Genomic DNA, 8,090 nt, shown 5'->3' on the forward strand with positions numbered 1-8,090 from the left:
AAATTTGAAGTGATTTCCATAAAAAATTTGAAGTGATTTCCATAAAAAATGTCTGAAGTGGTTTCCATAAAAAATTTGAAGTGATTTCCATAAAAAATGTCTGAAGTGATTTCCATAAAAAATGTCTGAAGTGATTTCCATAAAAAATGTCTGAAGTGATTTCCATAAAAAATTTGAAGTGATTTCCATAAAAAATTTGAAGTGATTTCCATAAAAAATGTCTGAAGTGATTTCCATAAAAAATGTCTGAAGTGATTTCCATAAAAAATTTGAAGTGATTTCCATAAAAAATGTCTGAAGTGATTTCCATAAAAAATTTGAAGTGATTTCCATAAAAAATTTGAAGTGATTTCCATAAAAAATGTCTGAAGTGATTTCCATAAAAAATGTCTGAAGTGATTTCCATAAAAAATTTGAAGTGATTTCCATAAAAAATTTGAAGTGATTTCCATAAAAAATGTCTGAAGTGATTTCCATAAAAAATTTGAAGTGATTTCCATAAAAAATTTGAAGTGATTTCCATAAAAAATGTCTGAAGTGATTTCCATAAAAAATTTGAAGTGATTTCAATAAAAAATGTCTGAAGTGATTTCCATAAAAAATGTCTGAAGTGATTTCCATAAAAAATTTGAAGTGATTTCCATAAAAAATGTCTGAAGTGATTTCCATAAAAAATGTCTGAAGTGATTTCCATAAAAAATTTGAAGTGATTTCCATAAAAAATGTCTTAAGTGATTTCCATAAAAAATGTCTGAAGTGATTTCCATAAAAAATTTGAAGTGATTTCCATAAAAAATGTCTGAAGTGATTTCCATAAAAAATGTCTGAAGTGATTTCCATAAAAAATGTCTGAAGTGATTTCCATAAAAAATTTGAAGTGATTTCCATAAAAAATGTCTGAAGTGATTTCCATAAAAAATGTCTGAAGTGATTTCCATAAAAAATGTCTGAAGTGATTTCCATAAAAAATGTCTGAAGTGATTTCCATAAAAAATGTCTGAAGTGATTTCCATAAAAAATGTCTGAAGTGATTTCCATAAAAAATGTCTGAAGTGATTTCCATAAAAAATGTCTGAAGTGATTTCCATAAAAAATGTCTGAAGTGATTTCCATAAAAAATTTGAAGTGATTTCCATAAAAAATGTCTGAAGTGATTTCCATAAAAAATGTCTGAAGTGATTTCCATAAAAAATTTGAAGTGATTTCCATAAAATATGTCTGAAGTGATTTCCATAAAAAATTTGAAGTGATTTCCATAAAAAATTTGAAGTGATTTCCATAAAAAATGTCTGAAGTGATTTCCATAAAAAATGTCTGAAGTGATTTCCATAAAAAATGTCTGAAGTGATTTCCATAAAAAATGTCTGAAGTGATTTCCATAAAAAATGTCTGAAGTGATTTCCATAAAAAATGTCTGAAGTGATTTCCATAAAAAATTTGAAGTGATTTCCATAAAAAATGTCTGAAGTGATTTCCATAAAAAATGTCTGAAGTGATTTCCATAAAAAATTTGAAGTGATTTCCATAAAAAATGTCTGAAGTGATTTCCATAAAAAATTTGAAGTGATTTCCATAAAAAATGTCTGAAGTGATTTCCATAAAAAATGTCTGAAGTGATTTCCATAAAAAATGTCTGAAGTGATTTCCATAAAAAATGTCTGAAGTGATTTCCATAAAAAATGTCTGAAGTGATTTCCATAAAAAATGTCTGAAGTGATTTCCATAAAAAATTTGAAGTGATTTCCATAAAAAATTTGAAGTGATTTCCATAAAAAATGTCTGAAGTGATTTCCATAAAAAATGTCTGAAGTGATTTCCATAAAAAATGTCTGAAGTGATTTCCATAAAAAATGTCTGAAGTGATTTCCATAAAAAATGTCTGAAGTGATTTCCATAAAAAATGTCTGAAGTGATTTCCATAAAAAATGTCTGAAGTGATTTCCATAAAAAATTTGAAGTGATTTCCATAAAAAATGTCTGAAGTGATTTCCATAAAAAATGTCTGAAGTGATTTCCATAAAAAATTTGAAGTGATTTCCATAAAAAATGTCTGAAGTGATTTCCATAAAAAATTTGAAGTGATTTCCATAAAAAATGTCTGAAGTGATTTCCATAAAAAATGTCTGAAGTGATTTCCATAAAAAATGTCTGAAGTGATTTCCATAAAAAATGTCTGAAGTGATTTCCATAAAAAATTTGAAGTGATTTCCATAAAAAATTTGAAGTGATTTCCATAAAAAATTTGAAGTGATTTCCATAAAAAATTTGAAGTGATTTCCATAAAAAATTTGAAGTGATTTCCATAAAAAATTTGAAGTGATTTCCATAAAAAATTTGAAGTGATTTCCATAAAAAATGTCTGAAGTGATTTCCATAAAAAATGTCTGAAGTGATTTCCATAAAAAATGTCTGAAGTGATTTCCATAAAAAATGTCTGAAGTGATTTCCATAAAAAATGTCTGAAGTGATTTTCAATAAAAAATGTCTGAAGTGATTTCCATAAAAAATGTCTGAAGTGATTTCCATAAAATATGTCTGAAGTGATTTCCATAAAAAATTTGAAGTGATTTCCATAAAAAATTTGAAGTGATTTCCATAAAAAATGTCTGAAGTGATTTCCATAAAAAATGTCTGAAGTGATTTCCATAAAAAATGTCTGAAGTGATTTCCATAAAAAATGTCTGAAGTGATTTCCATAAAAAATTTGAAGTGATTTCCATAAAAAATTTGAAGTGATTTCCATAAAAAATTTGAAGTGATTTCCATAAAAAATTTGAAGTGATTTCCATAAAAAATTTGAAGTGATTTCCATAAAAAATTTGAAGTGATTTCCATAAAAAATGTCTGAAGTGATTTCCATAAATAATGTCTGAAGTGATTTCCATAAAAAATGTCTGAAGTGATTTCCATAAAAAATGTCTGAAGTGATTTCCATAAAAAATGTCTGAAGTGATTTTCAATAAAAAATGTCTGAAGTGATTTCCATAAAAAATGTCTGAAGTGATTTCCATAAAATATGTCTGAAGTGATTTCCATAAAAAATTTGAAGTGATTTCCATAAAAAATTTGAAGTGATTTCCATAAAAAATGTCTGAAGTGATTTCCATAAAAAATGTCTGAAGTGATTTCCATAAAAAATGTCTGAAGTGATTTCCATAAAAAATGTCTGAAGTGATTTCCATAAAAAATGTCTGAAGTGATTTCCATAAAAAATGTCTGAAGTGATTTCCATAAAAAATGTCTGAAGTGATTTCCATAAAAAATGTCTGAAGTGATTTCCATAAAAAATTTGAAGTGATTTCCATAAAAAATGTCTGAAGTGATTTCCATAAAAAATGTCTGAAGTGATTTCCATAAAAAATTTGAAGTGATTTCCATAAAAAATGTCTGAAGTGATTTCCATAAAAAATTTGAAGTGATTTCCATAAAAAATGTCTGAAGTGATTTCCATAAAAAATGTCTGAAGTGATTTCCATAAAAAATGTCTGAAGTGATTTCCATAAAAAATGTCTGAAGTGATTTCCATAAAAAATGTCTGAAGTGATTTCCATAAAAAATGTCTGAAGTGATTTCCATAAAAAATTTGAAGTGATTTCCATAAAAAATTTGAAGTGATTTCCATAAAAAATGTCTGAAGTGATTTCCATAAAAAATGTCTGAAGTGATTTCCATAAAAAATGTCTGAAGTGATTTCCATAAAAAATTTGAAGTGATTTCCATAAAAAATGTCTGAAGTGATTTCCATAATAAATTTGAAGTGATTTCCATAAAAAATTTGAAGTGATTTCCATAAAAAATGTCTGAAGTGATTTCCATAAAAAATTTGAAGTGATTTCCATAAAAAATGTCTGAAGTGATTTCCATAAAAAATGTCTGAAGTGATTTCCATAAAAAATGTCTGAAGTGATTTCCATAAAAAATGTCTGAAGTGATTTCCATAAAAAATGTCTGAAGTGATTTCCATAAAAAATTTGAAGTGGCTACCAGGGTTGCGGAGTCGGAGTCGGAAGGAGTCAGAGGTCTTAGCTTGAGTCGGAGTCGGATTTCTAAAAGTACAAGGAGTCGGTATCGGAGTCGGAGCCGGAATTTTTTATCCGACTCCGTCTCCATAAGTCCAATGAATTTATTTTTTTACATGGTTTTCCTGTTTGGTTTTACCAGTTTTTCTATTACAGTTTCTTTTTTTTATTATTACATTTTCTCCCTAAAAAAGGCACATTGTTACTTTTATGTAAGGGGCTACTTTCAGGGACCTAAGTTTCAGGGATACTATGTAGGGAGTTGAGCAGCAAGATGTCTGTTTACATTACACTTGAACTTCTGCATGTCAGTACAGTTGGGGAAGCAGGAATCCGGAAGAGAATTCCAAAGTATAGCAGTTCTGGGGAAGAAGGCTTTCTTACATCTGGGTATCTCTACTGTATAGGGGTGGGACTTCGCTGGGACAGCGGCTTAATTTTAGATAACAGTTCAGAACCTATCAAGTTGGCGACTCTCTTTTGAACACTGTCCAGGAGCGAGAGACTAGTAGCAAATGCACCAGCCCAAATGTGACAGGAGTACTCAATACATGGGCGTAGCGTGGATTAGAGTAGAAGGCTTTCTTACATCTTGGGATCTCTTCTGTGTAGGGGTGGCACTTTGCTGCTTGTCGGGTTTGTCGGGGGTATTTTCATCGAGGAGATACAAGAGCTTGTAGTTCGTCAGAGCATCCACCATTAAAATACTTGTAAAACAAGCAGAAGGATGAAACATTTCATCAATGGGACAGGGGCTGAAGCTTAGATAACAGTTCAGGTTGGCGACTCTCTTTTGAACACTATCCAGGAGCGAAAGAGTAGGAGCAGATGCACCAGCCCAAATGTGACAGTATTCGATACATGATCGAATGGTGGCTTTGTAGAGGTACAGGATACTTTCAGGCATAAGTAACATCTAGCACGGTAGAGAGAGCCCACCTTCTTTGCAGCAGTCTTGGCAATGATCTCAATGTATTTATTCCAAGTCATGTTCCGGGTGAACGTTAAACAGAAGTGTTTGAACAAAATACTTTCAGGTAATGTATCTTTAGCCATAACTATTGGTGGTTGGTAAGGTTTCATATAATTATTAAAGGAAACGAGCTTTGTCTTGGCAGCTTTGAACGTTACCATCCATTTCTGACCCCATTCCACTACAGACTGAAGGTCTGCCTCTAGGGTTTCCGCCATTGCCTTAGATATGGGCTTATTAGTTTTCCCCACATGCCTGCTATAGAGCGTGGTGTCCTTGGCAAATATACCCATGTCAGAAACAATTTTATCAGGTAAGCATCTATCCCTGAGGTACACCTGCATTTATATCATATTGTGTGGATATATGCCCATCAAGGACAACCTGGATTGTTCTTTCATTTAGGAAGAATTTAATTATGTTAAGTCCATTAATACCATAGATTTTATTTTCATGAGAAGACCATCGTGCCATATCCAGTCAAAAGCCTTAGATATATATAGGGCTATAGCCCTTCCCTCCCCTGCCTTATTCAGTGCTTGGTATATACGTTCAGAGATTACAGTTAGAATATTTGCAGTAGAACAGGCTTGCCTAAATCCATATTGATAGTCAAACAGAAGTTTAGCAGCTGTAAGGTGGTGGACTAGAGCTTCATTAATTAAAGACTCAAATGTTTTGGCAAAAAGTAGGAGGAGGCTAATTTGGCAATAATTTAATGGATCAGTTCTTTTGCCAGAGTTTTTGTAAACTGGTACCACAGAAGCAGTTTTCCAGCTGTCAGGAAAGCAAGATTCGTTAAGACATTTGTTAAAGAGTTTAGAGAGAACTGGAGCAACCTCAGCGGAGCATTTTTTTAATAGCACAATCGGTATGAGATCAGGTCCACATGCTTTTGAGGTGTCTATGTTTTTTATGATATCATGTACTTGAGAAGGGGTGATTTTCAGATTATCTAGTGTGTTTTTTTTTTCATAGAGGAAAATTAGGGAGGGAATAGTTTGCTGGGTCCAAGGTAGAGTTTGAGGGAAAATAACAGGCAAACATTAGTTTTTCAGTTGCTGTGCAAACAACCTCATGATTGTTGGATAGTGGGGGAATTATTGATTGCCCATTACTTACTATACTATTGTAGATTTTCCAGAAATCATGAGTTCCTAATTTCTGCGCTTCAATGCGTTTTCTATTCACTCTTAGCTATTGCTACTTCTTTCTTACAATTACTTTTAGCTTCTATATACTTTGTCTGTTTGTACAGGACTTAAATCTATGATACGCATGTTGCCTCTGAGCAATGATAAGTAAGTAGAAGTAAACCATTGGGGAGAATGAGGTTTGCGATAGAACTTAAGTGTAGGGACATGTGCTTCAATTGCTGCTTTGAACCATTCATTAGTCTCATTTGCGCACTATTCTGCAGGAAGAAAAAAGATATTTCCCCATGGGGTGTCACTGATGCGATCTCTAATGGCATTCCAGTCAGCCTTATTTTAGTATGTTGTCATTTTGAACAATAGCTCTTCAACTTGGAGTTGAGAGTTTAGAGTGATTCTACCATTATCACAGTATGATCAGCATTAGTAAGTGGGCAATCAGCATTTGTTACACGATCCTCAGGATCTCTTGTGAGAAATAGATCCAGAAGTGAGGATTGCTGGTCCTGGCGATCTGAGAGAAGGGTTGGGAATGTTACTGTCTGTGTCAAGGAATGGGATAAAGCAATAAAAAAAATACAGGTAGCTAACGCTATGTTGTAAATTTAGTTTAAAGCACACGAAGGGCTGATCACTTGATTCTAGTTTAGATTCCCTAGACATGAGGAGGGTATTACAAATATAGACTCCAAGTCCGTTCCTGTTTAAGCCCTTATGACAAAGTGGAAGATAATCAGACATGTTAATGATGTTAGAGAAGATGGACGAATGCAAGTTAGTTTCACTTAGTGCTAAGATATGCGAGGAGTTTGCTAGGAGGATTGATTCTACATCATCTAAGTTAGTTCTAAGTCCTCGGATATTTGTAAATGCAAGCCTCAAGGGAGGAGGCGTGAATGTGTGCCTGGTTTGAACATTTTTTTAAGTGCACCTGGTTTCAAAGCCAGGTATTTTTATGCTCCGGCATGGATAGTTAAGATTGATAGAGTTAGTATCAAAGAATTAGTATTTGCTTTGAAGTTACACTCCTCAAAATAGAATTAAGATTTAAAGGAAGTTTGTATGAGTGTGGAGTGTAGATTAAAGGTGAATATCTACTAGGGGTAAGAAAAGATCAAGTATGGTTTGGAAAATTATAATATAAGGGTTAGGGTGCGTTTCAAAATGTACTTTAGATGTTAGTTTTCAAGTAATCACCAGTACTTTATCCCACTTAATGAACGAAAGATATAGTTGCTAGTTAATACAGATCACTTATAATCTGGGCACAAACTGTGGTTATTAGTTATCTATTTTTTAGATATTCTTTAAAATATAAATATAGGTTAAGCTAATGCATCCCTTAGCAATAGAAATCTATAGATGTTTAGTATTTATCGATTTTGAAAAAGTCAGCCTACTAAAGTTTAGGACCGGAAACTAAACCCTCCTCCCAAAGTATGTGCAAAGTATGTGATTTTATATCAGCTTGGGGAGAAGAGCAATTGGTATTTTGTCCAGTTGAAACAGGAGAGATGATATAACTTACAAGAATACAGCATTAATATACAATATAGATATACAGGGATTTGCGGAAGATTTAAGAGTATAAGGATTTTTAATGTTTATCATGCAAAACAGACAGGAAGGCATCTTGAAGGCAAAGCATTATTCCTTTAAAGCAGACATTTAAAAACAATATTTGTACCAGTTATTTTAGTAACATACATCAGTAACAATATACATGTGGCCAGTATAGGCCTTATATTTAAACATTACACTTAGTCACAGAATGATAAATTATGATTTCCAAAAAGAGGGAAGCAGTATAAGAAAATAATAGCAGGAAAACAGGTTTTGTGAATAAGCAATAACTTAATTGCTTCATAAGCAGTGGTTTGCACAATTTTGCAGTTTTTGTATGGTTTTGCTTCTATATTTGGAGATATCTCATATTTTGTACTG

Source organism: Euprymna scolopes, chromosome 3 (genome assembly GCF_053919585.1).
Source record: "Euprymna scolopes isolate OS-2025 chromosome 3, ASM5391958v1, whole genome shotgun sequence".
Lineage (NCBI taxonomy): Eukaryota > Metazoa > Mollusca > Cephalopoda > Sepiida > Sepiolidae > Euprymna > Euprymna scolopes.